Source organism: Camelus ferus, chromosome 35 (assembly GCF_009834535.1).
Source record: "Camelus ferus isolate YT-003-E chromosome 35, BCGSAC_Cfer_1.0, whole genome shotgun sequence".
NCBI lineage: Eukaryota > Metazoa > Chordata > Mammalia > Artiodactyla > Camelidae > Camelus > Camelus ferus.
In genome coordinates this window covers 8,622,018-8,649,007 of record NC_045730.1, presented here as the reverse complement: position 1 = coordinate 8,649,007, position 26,990 = coordinate 8,622,018, and the positions used below count along the sequence as shown (strand labels likewise).

At 36.7% G+C, this 26,990-nt stretch overlaps 1 protein-coding gene and 1 long non-coding RNA gene across 2 annotated transcripts in view; both read left to right on the top strand.

Annotated features, from left to right (window-relative positions):
* The window catches only part of UPF2 (UPF2 regulator of nonsense mediated mRNA decay), a 114,297-nt gene that overhangs the window by 63,893 nt on the left and 23,414 nt on the right, over positions 1-26,990 (top strand). The gene's annotated exons all lie outside the window — the stretch shown is intronic.
* LOC116661582 lies at positions 4,861-13,327 on the top strand. The gene is made up of 3 exons (XR_004317526.1): positions 4,861-5,122; positions 12,118-12,231; positions 13,210-13,327. It is a non-coding gene; the product is annotated as an uncharacterized LOC116661582 (long non-coding RNA).

The following is a 26,990-nucleotide window of genomic DNA, read 5'->3' as shown; positions in this document are numbered from 1 at the left end:
TCCCGCACCTAATCAGACTTCCGTGTCTAAAGTCAGTCAGAATCGGGGAGAGTACCTAAGAATCTCTTAGTTCCTGGTTTTAGACAGACGAACCTGGTATTGGCTTTGTGACTCTGAAGCCATTTGGTTTTAGCCACATTTTAGCAGATGGTTGGATGTTCAGAATACTCTTCAGAGGTGGGTGCTTCACTTGAATCTTGAACAGCTTTTCCTGATCCAGCTCTTAGCGTTTGCTGCAGTTTTTGTGAGGGACTCTCTAATTGGACCCCCTTCCGCTTGCTAAAAAATGAAAAAATGAGTTTTGGGAAATCTGTTAGCATGGTATACCACCTGATGGCACTGTTGCACTGGGAACATCAACGTTGTGAAAAAAGTCAGCAGAGCATTTGGTTGCCTGTTCAGGGTAAATGGTCACAGTCTTTTGTTTTACTATATTTTGTCTTTTTTGGAATATCATCGGCTTTGTGCTTCTTATGAAGAAAAATCTTTTGTATTCTTTAATTGACCAGTAACAATGTTCTTTCGCATTAATTTTTCCCTAGGCATTTTTGAGCACAGTGATAATTATAATTAATAGTTTTCAACAATCAACTTCTTTAGATTTTAAAAGAGAGAGAAAAAAGCCGGACATTTCTTTTAAAAAGCTGATTGATGACGAGATAAAAGCCTTTAAGATTCCTCTCTTCTCCCTCAGGAACAGAAGTGTGTGTCATTCTGCATTTTTGTCATTGTAGTTAGTGACGAGGTGTTTACTTGCTTGATGATCATTAACTGCTAGTAGAATACTTAAAATGTGTGATTGAGGAGACCTTGAAACTATAAGCAAGATTTTGTTACTTGTTTTAGAAATGCATTCTTTTTAAGTGGTTCACTCGTTAACTGTTGGTCAAAATGATTATCACTCTCCCAGAAGGTTATAAAATTCAGTTTTCAAAGGAAGGATCTAAGTCTATTTTCTAGTTCACTTTTGGAAAAGTCAAATAAAATATATATCTAGCTTCAAATTTAACAGAATTTGTTCTTTATGTTGATTGAAAGTGTTTTATAACTTCATGTGATTGAGGTGGCATTTAGCACTCTGTCCCCTTTTGGGCTTACATTTGTAGGAAGGTAGAAAAGCACACTTAAGAAAGTACATGTTTTTTCAGTGTTAGTCCACTTAACATTATTTACAATAGGGGATCTTATTCTGTGAAGTAATGAATGAATGGTCCCAGAACTTGAAGATTTATGTAGGGCAGGGTGACATGGAGTATCAGCTATCCACTTCATTGTAAAAGATACAGTGGAAAAACGGAATTTTAGGAAGTTGTCAGTTTAAAAAGGATTTGGTGAGTTTACAAGTAGAGGATTCTGAGCAAGTGCAGTATCTAACTTTACTTCCATGTGACCAGTTCCAAAAGAAACAAAAACCAGAATTACAACTACCTAGAAAGGCTTAATTAAGAGTTAAGATCTTTTAGGGAACCCGTAAACTAATTTTTAAATTCCTATTGAAGCTGAAAGCACTGACCTGTGTTCATGGATAGCATAGGCTGCTTTACTTTAAAATGGATGGCTCTACCTACCTTTCTTTTGGGGCTGGAAAAAGCTTTGAAGTAGATTGATGTAATTGGAAGAAGAAAAAAAAAAAATGAAGCAAGGTATAGGTGACTTCCCCAGGAAAGAAAAAAAAAGGAAATGACATAGTATGGTTAAATTTTTTTTGATACTGCTTGTTATAATCTCAAATTTTATTGAAAGAGACAACCAAGTTTAAAATTAATTTTATGAACTCAAGAGCTAGTTCTTCAAAAAAATAAAAATCCAAGTAGAGAACTATTTAGAAAATTAAAATAAAAAGTATCAAAAAAAGTTTAAGAATGAGCCAGACAGTGTGCTAGAAATATTTAAAAACCACTTGAAAACCTTAGATAAGTTTTTGGAAAAGTATGTATTTTCAAAATTGATTCATGACAAAGTTAAATAGGCCAGTGATCATTGAAGGAAATGTAGAAAGTTTCAGACTAATTTCTCTGCAGTATCATTTTTTCCAAAGCATAGGTAAGAAACCTTGCCATTTTATAACATGAAGAAATAGGTAAAATCTTAACAAAAAAAGAGCAAGGAAGTTACAAGTATGGCCCAATCTCATTTTTAAATGCTGATACAAAAATTCTAAGTAAAACACTAGTAAATTATATTAAATAGTATATTAAAAATTAAAATCCAGCATAATCAAAGAGCTATCTGGGAGTGAAAAGATACTTATTAATATATATAACATCAGTAGGGAAAATAAGAAACTGATTTTCCCATTAATTGCATAAAAGATAATTATTGATAAACTAGCTCTTGTTCGATAAAATACAAAACTTGAATCAAATTTAATATTCTTATAAAAATAGGATGATACTTCCTTATTATGATGAAGAGTATTTTAGACTAAAAGCTAACAGTATAGTTAATTGTGAGATAACCAGAGATATCCATTTATATAACAGATACCTGTCTAGCACCTGCTGTGTTCCAGGCGCTGTTTTTAGTGTTGGCAAACTGTTCCCATGGAGTTTATGTTCTGATGGGGAAGGGTGACAAACAAGATAGCAACAAATGTAACAAGTAAATCATATGTTACAAGATGATAAATTCTATTTTTTTTAAAAATAGCGTAGGGTAGGGGGTTTGGGGGTGGGGTCGATTTGCAGTTTCAGTGGCCTGTTCAGAAAGCATCTCAGCGAGGGGATGTCATTGAAACTAAGATTTGACCTTCATGAGGGAGTAAGGGGCGTGGATATTCGGGAAGGTGTACTCCAGTGAACGAGGACAGCTTGTGCCTGAGGCTCTGAGGAGGATTAGGGGGAGACCGGTGAGGGTGCAGCTGTGAGCAGGGGAGAATAGTAGGAGATGAGGTCAGGTTGAGCCTCCTGACCCCCAGCGCATTGCCCTTTGTTATCCCATGACCTCAACTCTTTGAGAATTAAGTCTTCTGACCTGTGGTTGTGGTAGTGTGGGAGAGATGGAACCTAGGGTTAGGGTTAAAGTCCTGTATTTGTAATTGATCATGAACTGAAAAAAAAAAAAAATTGTTGCTAAAGTGGCTATGAAAAACCTAGTGTTCTAGCTAAGATATAGTAGTGCTATATTAAAATACAGTATTCTAACTAAAGTTTGAAAAATTTAGAAAGTAATTTGATATTAGTATGAATCTGTAGATTATGCTAGAAAATTAAGTGTGCAGTTGCCCTAGGCTTGCTTTCTTTTCCTTTTTTTTTCTTTTTTTTTCCACTAGCAGACGATAAGAAAATTATTATGTATGTGTGAGATTACAGGATACCTAATTTTTGTAATATCATCAAGGAGTAGTGTGACCCATGTGTGCATTTGCTCTGTAACAGGAGCTTAGCCTTCAATTGATAAAACTTTAAGATAATTTAAGGAAACATTTACAGTAAAACTTAACATTAAATGTTTTGATTTAGTTCATTACATAATAGAGTGTACTTTTCTTTAAAGAAGGATATAATGCATTTAAAATTTATAGAGGTACTACTGCAGAACCACCACATTGTTGACTTCTCTCAGTATCTATACCTTATTTCTAAGTGCTGATTATATTATCTACCTGATAGGGTGGATATTAGGATCAGCAAGATAAATAATGTATATTAGATACCTAGAATGGGGCTTGGCACATTGGTAAGAACAAAATAAATGATAATATCTTTTTTAGTGGAGTCACTGGGGATTGAACCCAGGACCTCATGCATACTCACCATGCACTCTGCCACTGAGCTATACCTGCCCCCGAAAATGATAATTTTTTTTAAAAAATTGTAGTGGCCAAAGAGGAGTACAAAGTTTTGGAGGCCCTTCTGCATGAATTTGAGCATTTTTCTCTTTTTGACTTCACCTTTGAAATTTATCTCCGTTCTTCCTTCCTTCACTTCTCCCAGCTAAGGCTGAGTCTGTCCACACTGGGAGTTTTCCAGATCTAATTCTAAGCCTTTCGTGGTATGCAGGGTTTGCCCTGATGATCCAGCCATTTTCATGTCCTGTTCTATAGTATCGTGGTATATCCAGGGAGGTTTAGGACATATATAGTTATTTGTAGCTGTTCTAAATGGCTTCAGGTTGTAGTATTTGAGCTCTTGTTTTGAATTTGTCTAGTTTTCCCCTTTCCTTCCTTCCTGTCAGCTCCCATTACTTCCTGCTGTCAGTGCAGCTGCTTGTTAGTTCCTCATGGCTTCTCATCCTCAGAGTCTTACCTGCTGAGTGTTGAGTTATTGGATAATCAGGTTTCATAAAATAATGTCCCTGGCAGGAATGGAATATAAATTCTAGCTTGTGTGTTGATTCTGACTGGTTGTGGCTGCCTGGAGTGGTGGATTCTGGAGCTGTACCCAATTTTGATGAGAAAGTGCTCTGAAGAGGGAAGGGGGTGGCAGTGTTAGTGACCACATATTTGCATTTATTGAGTAAAGAGTAAACAGGCCCTGTGTGAGAATCCGGGTGGCTTCTGTAATGGGTAAAATAAGTTGGTGGGTTTTGTGATTTTTTTGTGCGTGTGTGGTTGTGACTCCTTAGATGCCTTTTTGGTTATGGTTACCTTTTTACTTTGCATCGAGGTTTCCAAATAACTTACCCATGGATAAATGAAAGAAATGATTTAAAAGAAATTTGTACTATTTAAGTTACCTTTAGGTTTGTTTACTCAGTGATTCTGTGATTAAAAATTTAAACCATGCTTTCTTCTCTTGGTATTTTATATTTTATCAAAATTGCGTGCTCAATGAAAATTGCAGGTGTGCGATAAATGCACTGAATGGAAAATACCAGGTTGTTAATAAACTTTCCCAAGGCAAGTTGAATTTCCAAATACTTCACTACGGTGGCAATAAATAGGCATGTCTGTATGATTATTAGTTGTTATAATCATCTAATGTGTGAATATATCTGAGAAAGTTTAAACTTTAAAATGAGTTATTTCTGGTGTGCCTTTCCTTTTACACGTATCACATATAACTTTTGCAGGTTGGATTTGCTCCCATTTTATGCAAGATTGGTTGCTACATTGCATCCCTGCATGTCTGATGTAGCAGAGGATCTTTGTTCCATGCTGAGGGGGGACTTCAGATTTCATGTATGTATTTAAGCATTTCTTTTGTAATATATATATATACCTATAAGTTGAGTGAGGATTCTTTAGTTTAAGAATATGATTGTTTTATTGGTAAGCATGTTTTGAAACTTGATGGTGGTATAACAGTAGAGAATGTATAGGCTTCTAAGTTTTTAAAATGTAAATCTGCTCAACAGCTTGAAATTGATAAATGATATTCCAATTTGGAGGTGAGCTGTGGCTGCTACCTTGTCTTCCCATTGTAGATAGCGCATGTTTTGCTTTTGTAAAGTAAAAACTATCCTCCAAGATCAAGAGAGCCAGCAGGCCTCATTGGTGTTCCCAGAAGAAACATAGGATTGTGTGTTGAGTCAGGCCACAGTGCCTGTAGGATGCCCGTTTAGGTGTCGGGGGTCCAAATGTTTGGGGCACATACGTTGCATAAATGCTCTGACCTTAGTGAATGCTGTCATAGACCATGTTTTTATTGACTCTTGCCTTAAGAATCTTTACCTTGGGTAGTGGTGAGTTTCTTACAGGGTATCCTGGTAAGTACCAGGGACCTGTTACCAGACAGCTTCCCTCTCTAGTCTGAGGAGTCTTAACAGACTGCCTACTAGTGGTTCCGGCAAACCCACGTTTCCCATCGTCTTGTGGATGCAGGCTCGGTAGGAGTAAAATGACACCTCAGAGGTCACGTTAGAAAGTGAACATGGGTAGACTTGGGAAAGACATGAAATGCAAGTGTTCGTGTATGCCCGTGGAAAAATTGTGCTGATAAAATTAAGCTTAAAAAATTTAGCTTTATAGCAAGTTGCTTGGAATGCAAATAAATGTTTGCTGTGCTCAACACACACTTTGTTGCACTCACTGCACACAGATCAGCAGTGTTGCTGAGCACTCAGAGCAGACCTCATTCCTGAGGTCAGGAATGTCACAGTGTAATTGGGAAGATAAAGCATAAATACTCACAGAAACAAGAGTGAAATAAAAATTTAAATTCTAAATATATCTGGTATTATAAGGAATTACGTGCTTAATTGCCAAGTGAATTGTTGGAGACTTAGTGCCTTGAGTCCAGAGAATCAAAGGTCTCTGTGAGGAGCGGAATGAAACTCTAAAGGCTTCTTGCCGTAGGCGTTAAATTGTCAGTATGAGCTTTGTGGGTAAGATTTTTCTGCGCCAGCTTTTGCTGAAGTGTGTTTCACATTTTCATAGCTAATATTAAGTGAGGATAGGTTTCTATGTTAAAGTAAGTTTGGAAACACTGAGATAAAGAAAGTGAAACGGTTTTGCTTTTGTTTTATTTTAAGAGTCCTCAAAACTTTAATAGGGTAATGAGCGCTGTGCGCCTCCTGGAAGGGGCTGACTGTAGTCAGTCAGAGGACGCACTTCGATAAATGCTAGTTCAGGTACAGAGGCCTTCAAAATCATGATATTGTTGATATTTTTAATCCCACGATACAGATACAGTCTGTTTCACTAGCAGGCGGTATGACTGTATTTTTTGAGTTACATGCATACAGCCTTCAACCAAAGCCACAAACAACACATAAGTCGCCAGACCAAGCATGATGAGTGCTTTTGATGAGAAACCTAAAATTAAGAAAATTCTGTTCATGTGTACTTCCCCCTCCTGTCTTTGAAGGTTGGGGTGAGAGTTAAAGGAGGTGGCATTTTTGTTACTATTGTAAGGTTTCGTTACAACTGGCTAAGACTAGGTTTCCAGAGTTTACTTTGGGAAGCGCTGCTCTTGGGAGGGAAGAAAGGGCACTTGAGGTCCTTGATCACCTCTGCTTCCTCCAGCATCTGTCCTTTCCTACCCTCAAACCTGTAGACTTTGCCATTGACTTTTTATCAGGCAATGAATGTGCTCAGCACTCCCATCCTTCAATGAAAGTAAAATAAAAACAAGAAAACTTCCTCCGCTTCCCTTTCCCCATCCTCTTTCATTTCCTTCTTGTTTGAGTGTTGTAGGGTGTACTTGTCTCCTCTGCTCTGACACGTCCTCCCATCACAGCGCCCTGGCGGAAGCCACCAGTGTCCTCCCAGTCGCCTCTTCTTAGTTGATGTCCCTGCAGATTCTGAACTGCTGGACGCTTCCCGCCTTTTAGGAAACCATCATCCTGTCTCCGCCACAGGCTAGCTTTGTAACTTTGGCCATTACTTAAAAGCGCTAAACCTCAGTTTCTTGTCTATTAAATGGGGTAGTTTGTATCTTTTAAAATAGGATTGTTCTTACTGATTAAACAAGGTAATGCATATAAAGCTCATCACCCAGCACCCAGACATAGATGTCATTCATAATAATTATCCCTTCTCAACCACCACGCTCTCCTGGTTCTCATTTATGACCACTGTCCTCAGGAACATCCTTCTCTCTCTTTTCCAGCTGAGTTTATGTATTGCTGTTCTTCCCCCAGACTTTCTTCCTTCATCCTCCTTTTTGATGGAACACAGTTTACCTGGGGCTCAGTTCACAGCTGTTTCCCAGCAACCTCACATACACACCTGTTGCCAGAATGAATCTCCTGGTGCTTCATTAAGTTCTCATGTACTTCTCGCTAAATAAGTCCATAAAACAAACTCTATTATTTTCTCTCAAAAATCTCTTTTTCCTTTTCTTCCTCATACCAACTTCTATATGCTTCCTGTAAAGTTACAATATATTTTATCTAATTACTTTACTTTTGCTCCTCTGACATTCACGAGCCTGTGTTCACCACGTTGCATTGCTGTGTCTTCTGAAACACCTCCTCAAGCCTGGCGTCTCTTCTTTTACACGCAGTGCCACTGTCTTTCACTCTCCGTGGCTTGAATTACAGAATAGCTTTTTAACCAGACTTCTCCACCTCTGCCTTCTATCAGAGGTAGAGATGTATTGTCACAGTCTGATCCTGTTTGCCCCTTGCTTAAGAACCTCACCTGAAAAAGAAAGTTGGTTAACAAAACTGTATGAAATTTCAATTAGTAGTCAGAGAAATCCTAGTTCAAACAATGGATTTGCTAATTTGACTGACAGGTTAGTAAATGTACTAGAAATGAGAGACCGTTCACATGTACTTGGGGTTGGAATTTGGAGAAGGAATTTGGCAGTGTTTCAGGATCCTTAGAGGCATTCATACATTGGACATCTCTGAGAATCTGTTCTAAGTAAACAGTCCTAGGTACCCAAAAGAACTTGATTCACATAATTAGTTGTCATAGGGAAAAAAAGGGAAAATAACCTAAAAGCCCAGCAATGGATAAAAAAATGGTCATATAGGGGTGTGGGCATAGCTCAGTGGGAGAGCACATGGCATGCACAAGGTTCTGGAGTCAGTCCCCAGTTCCTCCACTAAAAAAGAAAAAAAGGGAAGAAAGATAAAGAAAATGGTCATATAATTACAATGTTAAAATGATAGAAAGTCATATTTACCAAAAAGCTTTCAAATCATGGAGAAGTGCTTTTGAGGGGAGGGGAGCAAGCCATAAAATCTTACACATAATAAATTTATAGTCATGTTAAAATGCTTGGAAATTGAAGAATAGAAAAAAATTATCAGTATGTTAGCTGTGGCTGTCTTTGGATAATGGGGTTATGCGAAATATTTTTTCCTTTCTAGTTTTGTGTATTCTCCAAATTTTCAACAGGGCCTACTTCTTTAATAACGGAGAGGACAACTTTTATTTAAAGATAGCCGTATCGCCCTTACTGATTGACATTTTTTAAATCAGTGGTTTTTCAGCAGCTTGTTTGATCAAGCCTCTCCGTTGGTAAAATAAGTTGACTACGTATCTCAATATAGGCATATTTATTTATAAATTATATGCATTTGCAATTCTACCACATATTTTATGTACATCATAAAATGTACAAAAGTTAACTTCAGAGGTATGAGATAAAAAACAAAAATAGAAATTTCAAGATTTTTTCCCACATCCCAGTAAATCGAGCCTTGCCCACCCTACTTTGGAGATTAGTGTTCCATCGAATAAAATGAATGTTTATTTGAAGGCAAATTTACTTATTTATAGACTCAGTGCCTACTTAGTGTTTATTGTGTAGTAGAATTTTTCAAAAAGTTAGTTGAATGATTGAATATTTATGTGAAACCAGTAAATAGTGGAGGACGGAAAATAAAATCTTTGGATAAAGTTTGTAGAGGGGCCAATCCAGTTTGGGGCAAAGGGTTCTTCCTTCAGGGGAATAATGAGTGATAAGCTTTGGAAATTCTTACTTTTTATATGTTGATATATCCAAAGAGTTTTTTTATTAGTGTGTATGAATTTAGTTACTCAGTTAATCTCAATTTTAGCAGTCCAATAAATGAGTCATAGGGGGAAGGTATAGCTCAGTGGTAGAGCGCCTGCTTAGCATGCATGAGGTCCTCGGTTCAATCCCCAGTACCTCCATTAAATAAATAAGTAAATAAATAAACCTAATTACCCCCAAATAAAATCAAAACAAAAAACCAAATTAAAAATAAAATCTTTTTAAAAAATACATGAGTTATAAGCACCATTTTTGCTAAATTTGGTTACGTAAACAAAATCTTGTGAGACATTTTTGAACTAAAAATAAACAAACATCTGTCATTTTTGTCATGTTAGTTACATTGTATCTCCTTAACCTCCAAAGTATTTAAGAAGAGCTGTGAATGGTACATGATGCTACATGTTTTGAAAGCTGTGATGCTCAGTAATACTTAAACTTTTATGTTCATGATACTCCACACACAAGTTGTTAAGATCTTGTGAATCCAGATTCACCCAAGGAGACTTTCTAAAAACATGTATGTGTATTTCCAAGCCGTGTCCCTCAAAGATTCGTTAGTATATCATTTTTGAAATGCTTCTTTATACTTTTTGTTTGTTTCTACATTTCTTTAACTGTAAAAGGAACACGTTAGTGTGGTGTGATTTAGGAAATATGACAGATACAAAGTAGAAATGAGGGAACTTCATAATATCATCACTTAAGGCAAATCTTGTTAATATTTTAGTGGTTTTTTTTTTTTTTTACTTTTTTCCTCTAGTTTTTCATGGATGAATTTATATTTTATGTACAATTTTCCATTTTTTATTTCTCAGAAGCATGTTACAGTATCACATAAAATACTTCTCACACATCATTTTAAAGTTCATGTAACCTGTGCTGTGCATTGTTTAATATCACGTGAAGTGTAGTTCTCATCATTACTGCTACCACCATCATCCTTATTTTTATCTTTATTTTACCAAGTGAGCCAATAGGGTCAGAGAGTTTCAATGAATTGTCCAAGATTATATACCCCCAAAATGACAAAGCCTCACAGCCCTGTGATATAGGTTACTTTTATTAGTTCCATTTTACAGACAAGGAAATTGAGGCACAGAGTTTGTCGCAGTTAGTAAGAGATAGAACTGGAATTAAGCCCAGGAAATCTGATCCAAAGTCTACATTCTTAATCTAGAATGTAGATTAAACTTGCCTCAGAGTTCAAAAAATAAGTTGATAAGAGGTGCTTTTTAAATGCAGTGTTTATCAAACATCTGTTTCTGAAAAGGTCTTTATGAAGGCTGTACTCTTTTCTAAATTGCAAGACTAAAATAGTCAAGTTTATTCAGTATTATAAACTAGAACCTAGTTCTATTTTTTGTTTGTCTCTAATCTCTAAGTTATTTTATATGCTTTAAATCACATGGTTAAAGTTCTGTAAGTTGAGTTTTTGTTATTTTATCTTTAATTGCTGCAGTTTTATTGATGCTTTAGAGTGAATGTAGTTAGTAGTGAGTTTCTAGTTTCCTCTGATTTTTTTTAAATGAGTGAACATAGTTTTGTTCAAAATTTATCCCTGAAGTTCTAAAAAGCCTAAACACCTACTTCTGCTTACAATAGAAAGTAGGTCCTTAAAAATGAAACGATAAATTCTGCTTAAGTGTCAGCTGTCTGAGTATGTAGAAGTTTAGTGCTTATGTAAAAGATTGTCATTGATTGTCCAGGATGCCGATGAGGTTGTAAGACTTACTTTGAATCCCAGCACATGCTAGGGTAGCAGAATTCTCAAGTACGAGCTAGGAGATGGGGATTTTGGAAGTGATCCTTGGTCAAGTCATTTGAGAGCTTTTGTTCTTCTATTGTTGTTGTTTTAACTATTAAATCAGAATTATAATAGCTTTTGGTCCTTTCTCAGAATGTTGTTATGTGGAACAAATAAGATAGGATAGTATTCTGGAAAAATAAGAAACACTAAACTAGTTCAAAGCACTACCATATATATATATTGCCATTGTTGTTCAGATAAGAGTGTCTAGACTGTCAGTTTGATTTTCTGATGAAAATGTAATTCTGAGGTTAAATCCAATTATATTTATCTGATGTGTTTGATTACATTGTACTGTTGTACTAGGATTTTGTTGTATTCAGTGTTTCTTGAGATATGTGCCTAAGTAGAGGGCTTATATTTGCAAATCATTTGAACTTTGACTGTGGACTGTTGATAAAAAAAGAATAGTGATTGTATTAGAAATTTCACTGTACCAGTGACTTTATAATGAAACGTGCAGTATATGGTTCATAGCTGTAATACAATAACTGAGCCTTCATATTTTTGCTTAAGTGAGCTCTTGGCAGTTATTGTTTTTAAAACAACATTTCCTAGAGTGTATTCCTTATAACATTGATTTAATTTAACAAACTAGTAGTTGTTAACATTTCAAATAGGGGTTTATATTGCCCTCAAATATGAGAAACATTGAATTAAGTTAATAATAAACAGGTTTCTTTATTTGAGAGCCTCTTTAAGGCTGATAAAATACATTGCTTCCCCAAATTCTTTGACCATGGAACTGTTCTGCAAAGCATGTCCTGGCACTGGTGTTCCACAGAGATTATTTTGCCTTAACTTAAAATAGTTTGAATACAGCAAGAAAGTATACCCACATTTATTTAAAATATCTAGAGTGAATTCAGTCTTACTAAAATAACAATTTTTATCACAGATTTCAAAATGATATAATTATTTAAGCAGTGTCTCTTTTCTCTTAATTTGTAGGTACAAAAAAAGGACCAGATCAATATTGAAACAAAGAACAAAACTGTTCGTTTTATTGGAGAACTCACTAAGTTTAAGATGTTCACAAAAAATGATACACTGCATTGTTTAAAGGTTAGTGCTGAATCATTTGAAATATTTTTAATAGACAAATTTAAAGTTTTAGTTATAAATGCTGGAAAAATGAAATAAGATGTATTTAAGTAATTTAAAGGAAGACAAAAAATAAATGAAAAAGAACATTAAACAGATGAGCAAAGTAGAGAACAAATAGAAGATGGTAGATACAAACACAGCTGTGAAATTTTTTTAATGCTGTAGTTGAAAGGAATCACGTTATGAGCAACAAACATACTAGTATATTTCTTTCTACTAATTACTAAACATATATAGTAAGTCTGTACATTTCTTTGACACAAATTCATTTCTGTAAGTTCCTTTTTGGGAATAATCATAAACGTCTGCACAAGTTTATCAACAAGGATGTTTGTCACACCATTGTTTATAGTGGCAAGAAATTGTAAACAATTTGGATGTCCAGTAAATAAGAATCAGTTAAGTTTTAGTGTAGTTCATATTATATAGCTTTATGTACCTTTTCTGTCATGCCCTAGAAGGATAAACAAGGACATGGAAAATACTCCTGTTAGTCAGAAAACCTAAGTTATTAAATTATTAAATGATATGTCTAAATTTGTTTTGGTTTAAAAAATGTGCACAGAAAAAGACTGGGAGGATAAATACTCCAAGGTGGTAATGTGTTTGTAGATTTCACACAGCTATTTGCACCATGTTAACTGCGTATGTGGCATTTGTTTAAGTGCATAGCATCACCTAATAAATACAGCAAGGGCTTTAGTGTATTAGTTTCCATATATCTGTCCAAAAGGAAAGACATTAAATATGTTGAAGTGTTTAGATAAAGTTTTGTGGTTGAACACAGAAGATACCCAGTGATAAAACTTGGCGTGTAAAGTAGACTTTTTTTTGCAGTGACATTTTAAAATTGTTGCACACATTAGATGTATAATATTTTTTTTCTAACAGAATTGAAATGTGTCGTTTGGTTTTTCATCCCTGTTATTATTACAGATGCTTCTGTCAGACTTTTCCCATCACCATATTGAAATGGCATGTACCCTGCTGGAAACATGTGGAAGATTTCTTTTCAGATCTCCAGAATCTCATCTGAGGACCAGTGTACTTCTGGTAAGGGCTTGAAGATCCTTGGAAGAGCTTGAGGTTTTTGTTTTGTTTTGTTGTTTCAATTTTTTTGGTCTTTTTTTGAGAGGACATGGTAATTAGGTTTATTTATTTAATGGAGGTACTGAGGATTGAACCCAGGACTTCGTGCATGCTGAGCACACACTCTACCACTGAGCTGTACCCTACCTGCCAAGCTTGAGGTTCTTGATGTACTCCAGGGGTTAAACATTTGGACCAGTGCCAGTTATTTTGCCCTGCCATCTAAACATGTTTCTACCTAAACTAGAACTCCAGCCGTTCCTGGAGAGCTGTAGGAAGTTTTCTCATTTGGCTGCTGCTGAGTTCACACTGCTGTAAGGCGGGATTAAGTTCAGCCCCAAATAATTTTTGGCAGATGATGCGAGTGAACAGCTGCTCTAAATCCTGCTGTGTTAGAGCTGTCTTTACAGATGTCCTTGGTATATCGTCACTGTGCCATAAGCACGTAAATTATAAAGCTTAAAGTTTTTGATTAAAAAAACATAAAATATAAGCTTGAAAAATTAGTTTAGGGGAGACGACATTAAGCTAATTAGGGTGCCAAAATGGCCATCAAGTTTATTAAACAGTTAAGTTATTATGCTTATTGATAATATCCAAGTGTTCGCCTGCAGCCTTGAGCGGGAGAGAGTGCGGTGGGGGTGAGAGTTGGTGTTAAAGGGAGCGCTGGGTCAGGAACCACCTCAGTGTTGCTTTTACACAAGTGCTGATTGTATCACTTCTGCAGGTGCGCTGTTCTTTTAGAATCTATTTGTAAGCTTGCATACTTCTCTGCCAATGACACTTAAAATCAAAACCATGGGAATTTACTTCTAATAAACAGAAATATGAATGTGGAGACCATCAAGTGGAACTGATCTCCACGTTCTCTCTACGCTGATTCATGTAACAGCATTCCAAGTTCAAAATACATTTTTTTGGCCTTTGACCTTTGTTATTTTGTTTTTTCATGGAAGTATAGTCAATTTACAATGTTTTAATTTCTGGTGTACAGCATGATTCATTTATATATATATATTTATTTCTTTTTATACTCTTTTTCATTATAGGCTATTACGAGGTATTGACTATAGTTCCCTGTGCTGTACAGTAGGACCTTGTTGTTTGTCTGTCTTACCTGTAGTAGTTAACATCTGCAAATCCTGAGCTTCCAATTTATCCTTCCCCACTCCTTTTCCCCTCTGGTAACCATAAGTTTGTTTTCTCCAAGTTCAGAATTTTATTGTAAAACTCTTCCTCCTCTAACTCAAGCTGGTGAGGTTAAATGAGACCCTACGTATGAAAACGTGATACAGATGCCAGGAATGCTCAGTTTTTTTTTAAAAGAAAACTGTATTTTATTTATAATAGTGAACTCTCTATGTTTAATTTATTCACTCGGGAAAGTTTACTGGCCGTGGTGGTGTGGCTGCACATTGCATTGCTGAAGACCAGGGTCCTTCCTGCCCGAACGGTTTTCTTGGCTCAGTGGATCTTTCCTTCTCTTATAGCAAAAGCAGCTAGCCTTTGTCATTGGTTTTTTTGTTTTTTTTTTTTTTTTTTTGCTTTCTGGGTAGGAGCCTTGTTTATTTATCATCTAATGGTTTTGGGCTCCTCCTGTGTGTTGGGCACTGAGTTCTGCAGGGGTGTTGCTGCTGGTTGAGAGGGATAGTACAGAGAAATGAAACACAGCTGCTGTCCTCAAAGTGGTCCGTATTGAATGCTAATTCTAATGCAGTGTTGTAAGTGCTTAAACAGAGGTTTGCAGAGGCTGTGATGGTCTCGGGAGGGAGTACTTAAACCAGACGGAATGAGTCAGGAAAGCTCTTCCCTAACAGCTTCACAGTATTCACTGAGTGCAGACCCTTCTGTCAGACCCTTCAGATATAAACGTGAAAAAGATAGCCCCTGCCCTCATGGAGCTTACAGTTCAATAACCCAGACAGATGAGTAAATAGACCATTGGAATACATGGGGAGGACACGCAGCAGAGCAGTAGGGGTGAGCATAGGGTATAATGTGTAGAGGAGACGCTTAATCCAGTCTTGGTGTATCAGGAAGGGTTTCCTGGGGAAAATGGTGTTTATTTTAGAGACTAGCCTGAGTCTTAAAGGCAGAGAAGAGAGACACGTTGAGTTGAGCATCCATGGATAAGACTAGAGAGGCAGGCACACACTAGATTACACGTGAGAAGCCCTGAGCACCATGCTAAAAAACTAGGGTTTCCCCCTGATGGCAACGAGTATGTTGAAGGATTTTAAGCAAATAGGAAAAGTATGATTAGATTCATGTTTTCAGAAAGATCAGTGTGGAGGAGATACTTGAGGTGGCTGAGGCCAGATGGAAAAGGCTGTTTTCAAACCCTAGGGGGAAAGCAGTGAAGGAAAGGTAAGGGTGAGAGGAATGGGGAACAATAACTGGCTGTAGGAAGAATTTTAGTAAGTAGAACTGATGAGACTTGGTGGTGAGATATAAGGGGTGAGGAAGAGAAAGTGCCCTCAAGTAAAACCCAAGATTCTGACGTGGACATCTGAGCAGATGCTGGTGCCAGAGATGAGGGAATAGGGGGAGGAAAGAGATGATGAGTTTGGTTTGACACGTGGATGCTTATAGGATAATCTAAAATATGTCCGTATTTGTTTGGGAACACATGTAACCTTTTAACTGAATTGCATTTAAAATTATTCTAAGCTAATGCTAAAATTAGTTGGTGTGTTTGTTGGGGGAAATGATTCTAAAATAGTCTAAATAACAGGTTGAAACTAATGTTGATTTAAAGCTCCATTACATATGTACTAGTGATAAGTAACGCATTATGTTTTGTTCAAAGAACTTAGACAATTGGGCATTTTCTCCAGCCCTGTTCAATAGGGAGCTGTTCTCTCTTTTTGAAAGCGTCACCGTTTATTCACAAATTCATGTATTAATAATTGGACGCCTCCCATGTGCTAGGCCAGGCACTGTCTTAGGTGCTGGGTTTACAGCAGTGAAAATGCTGCAGCCCTTGACCTGGCTGGGCTTACCTGCACAGCCGTGTTTACAAGACGGGAAGTCGTGTCTCCGCCCGCCGCCCCAGTCAGGCGCCCGCCTGAAACTCGTCAGTGGTTTCCCTGTTCATGCTTAAAACCCAGCGTTTGTCCCGCGGTCTGCAGAGTCTGTTGTCAGCTCGCGCTCCCCGCCCCTTAGCGCTGATCTTGCACCTTTCCAGTGGCACCTCCCTGGCCTTCATTCGTCCCTGTAGTGGATCCCCTGCCCCCGCTGCTGCCCTCCCCACCCAAAGGATTATCCGGTCCAAAATGTCAGTGGTGCTGAGGCTGAGAAACCTGAAGTGGGTGATGACTGACTAGACACGTGCTTTTAACCACCTCCTCTAAGCTGATGCTGAGGGCTTGGGTGTTCTGTAGAGATGCCTCGGGTTTACCTGGAGCGACACTGGATGGCACGGGCTCTGAGGATGAATTTATTCTCAGCTGATGTATGTGGAACAGCCAGAGGCGTTCACCCCTTCGTTTGTATTCTCAGTCCTTAATTTCAGTCACTCATATACAAGCATTGTTTTACTTGGAGTTCACGTATTTGGTAGAGTTATAATTTTGCATAAAGTTACATTTTTAGCAAAGTTCTCTCAGTATTTTATTGGACAAGGCCTAAGACCAGGCAGTCATGGACTAAAATTTTTTCTAAAAACATGATTAATGGCATCATAATTAGTCTGCTTGCTCACTCTTGGAAATACCTAGTGATTGTTATTTCCCTTTTCTAGCCCTTTATCCTGAAAGCTTATCACTGAGAATGGAAGTTTAAGTAGGAATAAAGAAACCTTTGGATGAAAGTATTTTGACTAATTTAGACTTCATATTTTAGGAACAAATGATGAGAAAGAAACAAGCCATGCATCTCGATGCGAGGTACGTCACAATGGTCGAGAATGCCTATTACTACTGCAACCCACCCCCAGCTGAAAAAACAGTGAAAAAGAAGCGTCCTCCTCTCCAGGAATATGTCTGGAAACTTCTGTACAAGGATCTCTCCAAGGTTACCACTGAGAAGGTAAATCCTGATGAAATCATAGAACAACAGTCAGCTTGAGATTTGTGGTGGGGCTAAGCTTGCATAACATCCAGCCAAGTCAGCCCCGTTCCAGCCTCATGATAACAGCACAGAGAGCAGTGCCCTTTCCTTCTAGTCCTGCCCCAGAGTGTTTTAGGCCAGGGACATACATTTCAGTTTTCCTACATCAGCCTGTTTATGAGTTGCTTCCGTGCCCCACAGGGTAAGAAATACACGCAGCTCACATTGTTCACCTTTTGTAAATGGAGAAATTGAGGCAGAGCTCTTAAAGCCCCAGGAGTGGAATTTCGGAGAGGCGGGGTTAGGTCCCAAGTTCCACTGTGACTGATCGTGTACAGGTCATTCCAAGAAGAGAGTCATACGATGATGCTTAATAAACGGAACATACGTCTTGTTTTCCTTTCATGATAATAACTTCTTATTCTAATAAAAGTGGTTCTTCTTCTAAATCTAACGTTGATGCTGTGTATGTTTGAAACTGTTACTTTGTCTCTGATATCCTATGAATTTGCCTTCAAATATTTTGCTTCAGTTCAAGGGTTCTGAACCTTAAGTGGGTTTTAGGAGGCCTGTAACCTTCTGAAACTTAATAATTTTGAACCTTTGGGCCTGTGTAGTTTTCTGGACGAAGGGCTGTAGCTTTCTTTAGATTCTCAGCAGGGGTCAGTTTCCAGAAAAGGTTAAGAACCACTGACATATTACCTTAGTTATTGTAGTTATGTTGTTAGAACCTTCATTTTTTTAAGTAAGATGTGTCAAACAAAACATTTGGTTAACCCTGCTAGTTAAAACAATACGGTATGGAACTTTTTTCAGGAAAAAAAAATAAAGCCAATTAACTTTTGGACAGCTAAAACCTGTGGGGAGGATAAAGGCATGGAATAATACATGTATTATACGTAGATGGAGTGGAAGGTGATGAGGCATGATAGTGCAACTTTGAAAATTGAAGCCAACTTTAGAGAGCCAGACATAGTAGTCATTTAAAACAGCAGGATTTGGAAAGCTATTTCAGAATTGGCTGGAAGTTTGAAAAGTATGGCATGCTTATGCAGTTGACATGACATTAACATTTCCAGTGAAGCTGATCTATTTAGTGCTTGAAAGATGGATTGTGGGCATAGAGTAGAGGTGAGAGGACTACTCTGTAGTCCGCTGTGGTACCCGTTTGCTTTCAGGATACAGATGGGTTAGAACTTGACAAGTAAGCTCTGCTGATCATCTCATTACCAGTAGCATTTTTGAAATAGCAATAGCTGACTTAACTGGGGTGCGTGTACTGTGACACTCCCCTGTGCACTTGACGCGCTCTATGTTGTGACCCTTGCAACAGACTGTGAAGTAGGGGCCTGTCATCCCCCTTTTACATGTGAGGAAAAGAGATGCTGTGTGATGTCAGTCTTGATGTCGTGTCCTCCATCTTAAGTGACCTTTTACCCAGTTTACCTTGGGTTTATATTTTCTTTTATTGGAAATTTTTCATCTATAAAAAGAAGTGTCTGAGATTATTTACATCAAATCACGCACAAAAGAAAACATTTTTGTTAAACCTTGAGTATTTTGTACAGTGACCTGAGTATGTGAGTGTATACCATTAACTTGATTGAAGACATGGAAACTCTAGGAAACTTGAGGGCATTACAGAAAGATACAGGGGACATGTGAATACATTTTGCCAATAATTAGAAAAATCTCATTTTCCCATGTCTAAAAATGAAGAGGCTGATAGTCTCTAAAATGCAGTTAGAGAAAACATTTCATAAATTCTGTGACTGCACAGTCATCATAAAGTATCTGTATTGTTGGGTATGTGTAAGATAAACTCCTGTGTGTTTATCTTAGTAATTTAAACACAATTCTCCTTGTTTAGGTTTTGAGACAGATGCGAAAGTTGCCCTGGCAGGACCAAGAAGTAAAAGACTATGTCATTTGCTGTATGATAAACATCTGGAACGTGAAATACAACAGCATTCATTGTGTGGCCAACCTCCTAGCAGGGCTCGTGCTCTACCAGGAGGATGTTGGAATCCATGTCGTAGATGGAGTTTTAGAAGACATCCGATTAGGAATGGAGGTAACAGAGACTTTCTTTAAAGTTACCAAATTGGAGTTTGTGGAGAATTTGAACAACTTCTAAATCCTGTTACTGAAAAATAAGAATTTGGAAACTTTCCTTTCCCATGTGGTATTATTTACTGTTACTTATTTGGAGACGGTGGTTTCTTGATAAGCCCTGTTTTTCAGATTTTTCTAGCCTCTCAGGCTGTCATTAGGCTGGTTGACAATCGTTTGCTAAGGATTTCTGTACGCAGCTCCCTCTCTGTGGGCTCACTGCTCCGTAATTCATGGATGATGGAGAAAACATGTTATGGAGGGCTGACGGGGAGGGTTACTTTTCAACTGTTTTATAAACTATTAATTCATTTAATGATGACTGAATACTAAATTTAATATTTAACATGTCCTTTTTATTGAAACATGTTAAAGATAGCCATTTTCTGGAGAGAAAAAGTACACCCCAAAGGGACCACCTTGTTAGAAAAGAAGGGAAGACCCCATTCTTCTAACTCTGTTCAGTGAGTGAGATTGTCGAGTGACAGAGGGGATTTTACCTTTTCTCAAACACAGTACTGTTCTTTAATGGAAACCTGCTGTTTGTTTGTGTGTCTGTTTCTCTTCCCCCTTTAGGTTAATCAACCTAAATTTAATCAGAGACGTATCAGCAGTGCCAAATTCTTAGGAGAACTTTATAATTACCGAATGGTGGAATCGGCTGTTATTTTTAGAACTCTTTATTCTTTTACTTCATTTGGTGTTAACTCTGATGGTTCTCCAAGTTCCCTGGACCCTCCCGAGCACCTTTTCAGGATTAGACTAGTGTGCACTATTTTGGATACCTGCGGCCAGTACTTTGACAGAGGTTCCAGTAAAAGAAAACTCGATTGCTTCCTTGTGTATTTTCAGGTATATAAATTGAAATATGCAGTGGGGCATCATTTAATGCATTGCTTGTGTTACAGAAATACTAGAGAAGAAATGCTGAAGCATTTATATATCATGCATAAGATATGTTCATAGTTAGATTAATTTTTCCTGCAAGAATGCTTTAGAGATTTTAAAAATATATGATGAATTCTATCATATAAAGATTGTGATAATGTTTTAACTGTTATGAATGGTAATTATTGATCATTAATTTTGAGAATTATTTTGGTACAGTTTATAAATTTGGTATAGTATAGATTATTTGGTATTTGGTACAGTATTATGAATTTAATTACTTGTAATATTTATCCATTTGATAACATTCTTCTCATCTGTGTTCTGGTTTTACATCTAAAGTTCTTGTTTCTAAATGATTTTTTTTTTTTTTAGTAAAATCCTCCATCATTTTGGGGAAAACGTTATTTTTAATGCTGAAAGAATTATTTGTTCATTCATTGCTAAATTCTTGGATTCTGTGTTTCCTATCTTAATTTAGGTTGCTCATGTAAACTTGTGATTTAGGGCAAGTGCAGTATAAACTAAATTCAGATACAAATATGGAGACATTTCTGCAACAGTTGGAGTTCCAAATGTTAGCTTATGGGTTGGTTGTTTGAAACCTAATCACTATTTCCCATAAAATGCAATATTATATGTACTAATTAGGGGAACCATCTTACTGTTGAATTCTCCAGATGTTACTGAAATACAGTATCACTGGTACCATGCAATTCTTTTTGATCATTCCTTTCTATATAATCTATTGTTAGTATTGTTTTCATTTATCCATTGTTGAAGAAAATAAATTTAAAAGTATAACAAGGTATCAAATATATATCCACGTACTAGCTGTTGTTAAGTAGGGGTAATTATTTGGCGAAGAGCTGTTTAACTTTTTCTTACCACTGTACTTTTGCATTAGAGGACAGCTTGTTACTCCCTATTTTCTGAATTGATGAGCCAAAAATGGGGAGGGGTTTTCCAGATTTGATCCCTGTTGCATGTAAGGACAGCCTTAAGCTCGACTCTGCCTGTATTGAAAACCACAATTTTGCTGGCAAATGTCAGCTATAACTATCAGCATCCAAAGCAGAATCCCTTTCAGGAAAGTATTCTTATTTGCACTTCCTATGACATTTTTGCAGATCCCTCAGGTAGAGTAAAGAGCCACTCAGAAATATGCAGAAGCAGAGGAGACAAAAGTATTTTCCACACTGACTAATAGGCAGGAACGTGTAACGGATGTACCAAGGGCATGGGAGTAAGGAGTGAGGTCTGGGAGATGTGGTCAGTGTGTTCTGCCTGTAACAGAGAGTGTCCAGTTAAGTATCAGAAGGCAGATAGAAAGGATCACCTGCAGTGGTGCTTCTAAACTTCAGTGTGCATGCACATCGCCTGGGTATATTGTAAAATGCAGACTATGGTCTAGGGTGGGGGCCTAAGATTCTGTATGTCTAACAAGCTCCCGGTTCCCATACTTTGAGTAGCAAGGACCTAGAAAAAACTGGAGAGGACGATTAAACACCCAGAGCAACACTTGGTTATATGCAAGTAAATTCTTGGGTTGTGCTTTTTTAGTTAAGGTAAACTTGTGAAATAGATCGAAGGAACCAGGCCTGGAGAAGAGAGGGAGAGTATCTAAACAGTGCTATATACACAGTAGATGTTTAATAAACGCTTGTTGGTTACTGATTTTTATGTATTCAGGAACCTGTCTTCAGATACTTTAATTGACCCTTTAAAAAAATCAAAGCAGGTAGTATAGAGAAAATAATTAAAATTTATCAAAACCATGGCCTTGAATTAGGTTTTTTTGTTGCTGTTAAATATTTAAACTCTATTTGGGAGTAGAGTTTCTGTTTTCGGAACCTAAAAATTTATTTGGTATTTTATTTATTTATAGTTTTTCCTTGCCTTTGTAAAAAGATAATGACCATTATAATAAAAAATACAAAGTCACCAAATGGCTTAGAAACTACATAGATGGAGGGGAATAAATGTCCTAGGATCATTGCTGTGGACCACTAATAAAAGTGGTAGGTGTCTGGTACAACTCTAGCTTAGTTATTACATATAACTAGGTGATGTCACAATACAGATTATTACTTTAAAATATTTTGTTACAAATTTCTTATAGCTAAATTTATTTTTCATTTGTTATCAGCGTTATGTTTGGTGGAAGAAAAGTTTGGAGGTTTGGACAAAAGATCATCCATTTCCTATTGACATAGATTACATGATCAGTGACACCCTAGAACTGCTAAGACCAAAGATCAAACTCTGTAATTCTCTGGAAGAATCCATCAGGCAGGTACACGACTTGGAACGAGAATTCTTAATAAAACTAGGTAAGCAATTAACTACAGAGAGAAAAATAAAGATGGTATTTGGCAGATTGTTGTTAGAATTTGCTTTATAATGTTTCTCGTTAGCATTCACTTTTGTATACTTTCTATTTTTTGATGTTGAGTGTTACGTAATAGTGTTAGGTGAGACCTGGGTGGCGTACTTCTTGGTTTCATTAAATAATCCCAAATTGGCCAAAAACAGTCATGTAAGACTTGAAGCAGACGATAGTGGGGGAGTTGTCTCATTTCTAAGGACTAGAAAAACGCGAGAAACACGCTACAGGAGGATTGGTCTGGTTACTTTCTCAGTATCCGTCTGAGATCGTTCTGGAGGAAGAGTTAGCATTTGAACGGCTTCCACAGGGACTGAGGAGCGGACTAGCCTTGCCAGTGGAAGTAACTGGAACACGGTGGGGCCTTGTCAGTCTGGTTTGCTCTGCTGACAGTTCTTAGCATGTTGTGTTGCAGTCATTTCAGAGTGACATGTTTCAGCCTATGAGCTAGCATTTTATTACTAGATTATTAGGAGATTCATACCTTGACCAGTTATACTAATTGTATAAATTTACTATGTTGCATATCTGAAAAACCACTTTTCATGACAAAGGCATTGGTGATTCTTTTCCTCTAAAACTACTATTTCATATTATATCCAGCATATTAATAGGGTTTCTTTCTCCAAAAGTAAATCCTCTCCTGGAGAATACGATTGCTGTTGTCTATTTGAGTGTTATTTTCAAAGGCACTTCTGATTGTGCAACCCATAGAGACATACGCAGTTCTTTTTGCTCTTTGAACTTTGTCCCGTTACGTACTTTCTTTTCCTGTTCAGATTTCTAATTGTATAAAATGGTTATTTCAAGCAGAGTGTTTATTTATCTACTTACTTACTTCATTTACTGTGTATACTTTAAAATAGTTGAGTCTTAGTCTTGTTTCCCCAAAACCTTTATGAACGGCACTCTCTGTATAATGGGCATGAGGAAATACTAGTTTGACACCCAGTTTGGTAGCAGTCGAGAGAGCAGTACACTTTATCCTCTATAGAGTGAAGAGTTAAAGGACTTAAGGCTCCTTTTGAGGAGTCTGTCCTTGTTTAGAACCTGGAAAGAAAAAAAACAGGTCACCATTTGCGAATGCAACTCTAAAGATGGTGGCAGCTAGAATCAATATGCTCCCAAGTCGTCCCATTTTCCTTCTGTTTTAGAGTCTAATTATCAGAGAGAAGACATGTATGAATAAATTATATTAAATCTATTTTCTGTTGATAAACCGTAAGATAATATAGCATCTTTGGTAGTTTTTTTCTCAAGCACTTGCAAATTCATTATCTTTTTAATTTTATAGCAACCCAATGCTAACATAATGGGAAAGCTCTAAAAAATTTTTTCTTATATTTTTAAACCTTTTTAGTATTATTATAAGTAGTAAGGTGTTCATGGTAGAAATTTTGAAAAATGCCAAGAAAACAAAAATCTCTGATATTTCATATACAAGGATAATCATGTGTTAACATTTTGATAAATGTTCTTCTGTTAAAAAGTTTTTCCCACATGTTTGCAGTTTTATAACTGGATTTTTTTTCTATTTAATAAAATTTTTTCCTGACATGATGCATTTTTCTAAATCTTTTTAAAAAAACTGGCTATATTCTTTTGTATAATGTGTTAGTTCTGTTGTTTGACACTTAGGTTATTCCAATTTTGCATCACTAAAAATAACGTTATGATGATATTTTTTGTGTATCTTGGTTTTCTCAGGATAGATGGAATTACTGGCTCTAAGACATTCTCTTTAAATTTAAGAACAAAGCCAAAATGATAATAGGCAATGTAATTTAACTTCTAGTTTGGAGGCTCTAGATTATATTATAATATAAGGAACAAAAATGGGGGAATAGAAGTGAAAAAAGAAGTCATATGAATAAATTACATTTTAAAGCAGAAGAGTGTATTTCATAAATTAGAAATAAAATCAGTAGAATAAAAGGCTCAGAATTTGCCCCAGTTAAATCCAAAGCAATGTAGTATATGATGAAATAGGAATCTTAATAACAGGATGAGGGCAACAGGTTAGCATTTCAAGGGAAGTTGATATACAGCCACATCTTACATCATCAAACTCCAGATGGAGAAAAGAGTTAAATATTTATTGTTTGCAAGTTAAAAGTGTATCTAATCATCAAATATTTGAAGAGGCATTAATTTTCCTAAATTTTAAAACGGTAGAAGAAAGCACACATACGTAGGCTGATTTGGGTGTTTAAAACTTTTGTACAGTGGAAAAAAATAACCAGAATTGAAGTGAAAACACTTTCTGTGCCAGGATATTTTCACTTGCATAAAGAGCACAGACCAATTGGTCATAAATAGAACACCCAATAGATAAGTGAACATGACATAATCAGATGAGGGAGGACGGGAAGAGTTGGTATTTTTATTGAGTATTGGCTGTCTGCCAAAATTAAAGTGGCAGGTAATGTTGCTCATATTTGACAGGTGAATTATGTAAAGCCCGAATTAAAACACTGGGTTAACCGATCGAACTAGAATTCAAAGACTGTGCTCTTTCTCACTATGAAGTATGTGGGGGAAATAGTCAAAATTTCTAGTGAACAGAGAAATGTAAATAAAAGCTATCTGAAAGGAAGTATGACAATTGTTACTCTGTCTGTTATGAGTAGGAAAACCGAGGCACCAAGCAGCTCAAAATCAAGAGAACGGTAATTGATTTTGGTCTCCAAGGACACTTCATTCTGAAACACATTTTAAATATTTTATTGTCTGGATTTTGCATGTTGTTAACCCTCTATCCTTTATATGTACATTTTTATCTGCATTGTTTATTTCAGATTGACACTGTCCCAGAGGTCAGCAAGTGAATGGTTTATTATACAGTTTAGCAAATGCAAAATATATGAACTGTTTTTGAAACTAACTTGCAATGCACATGAAAGTGTGTTAGAAATAGTATGTATTTTCCTTACAAATTAGAAGTATGGCTATCAAAATAGAGCTACTTATCCATCAGTTCTTCCCATGATACATATTTTTAAGTGGCTGTAAAAAAGGGTATAGTGATATATTAGGCCACGTGAGTTTATCAGCACTGTGGTATTTTTATTGAGAATGCTTAGATATGTACGATCCTGACTTTAAGTAAATTTTTTGCCTTTGATAATGTGAATAACAGCCCAATATTTTGCTTCTGAAAACCTGTATTAAAAAATATAGTAAGTTAATGGAGTCTCAATCTGAGATAGCAGCTTTTCTCCTCAGTATTATTTTCCTTTTAAAATAGATCTCTCTGAGCTTCATTCATCTTTTCTCATTTTTTTTAAATCTCCAAACTTAAAGGTACCTATTTTAATCACTCTGCGTCTGTATTTTTGTCGGTTCTTAATTGCTTAGACTTAAGACACTAGAGTCATTTTTTGCTTTTGTTGGTTGTGTTAGTTATTCAGACTTTCTGGGCTTCAGTATACCTCATAAAAATCAAAGGGGTAATAAGTCACATCATCACTAAAATTTCTGTCTGCTCTAATTGTCTAAGATTCTATAAATAAACAAGTATTTACTAAACACCTACTGTGTATTTATCAATATATGGCCTCTAGTAAGTTCTGAATATTTAAAAGAAGTTTTGTGTTCTCAAGGGTCTTACAACCTGATGTAACGTGTATTGAAATCATTAGAAAAACGATTACATGGTGTATCCTTAAGTGTAAACTGTAATCAGTTCTCCAAGCGCTCAGGAGCAAGTAGGAGAAAAAGTAATACTCAGTGAGTTTGTGCAGGAGGTAAAACTGAAGTTCAAGATTGTATACGATTTGAAAGTGCATATTGAAGGATATTCTATATTGAGAAGTGTATTGAGCAAGATCCCAAGATTAGTGTGCTTTATGACAGGGAAGAGTCTGACCCAGCTACAGGACAAGGCTTAGGCTTAGGGAGTGTAGGGGAAAGTCGGATCAGATGAGGCCATGTTATGTGCATCTTGAAAGTGGGAGAGTAGCTTGGAATTCGTGGTGATAAAGAATTGACTCGGCAGTGAAATGTGGATGAACGAGGGGAGGTGGAAGCAGGTGCTAGTCGGGGAGTTCCGTTTGGAGGAAAACGCTGTTACTGAAGGAAGGAAGAAGATCTGGGGTGACACAGCTGCTCGTCTGCCTCCTTCCCTCGGTCTTAATTTGCAGACATTCAAATTGACAGCCAAATGTGATTTCTCCATTAAAGTGACATAACG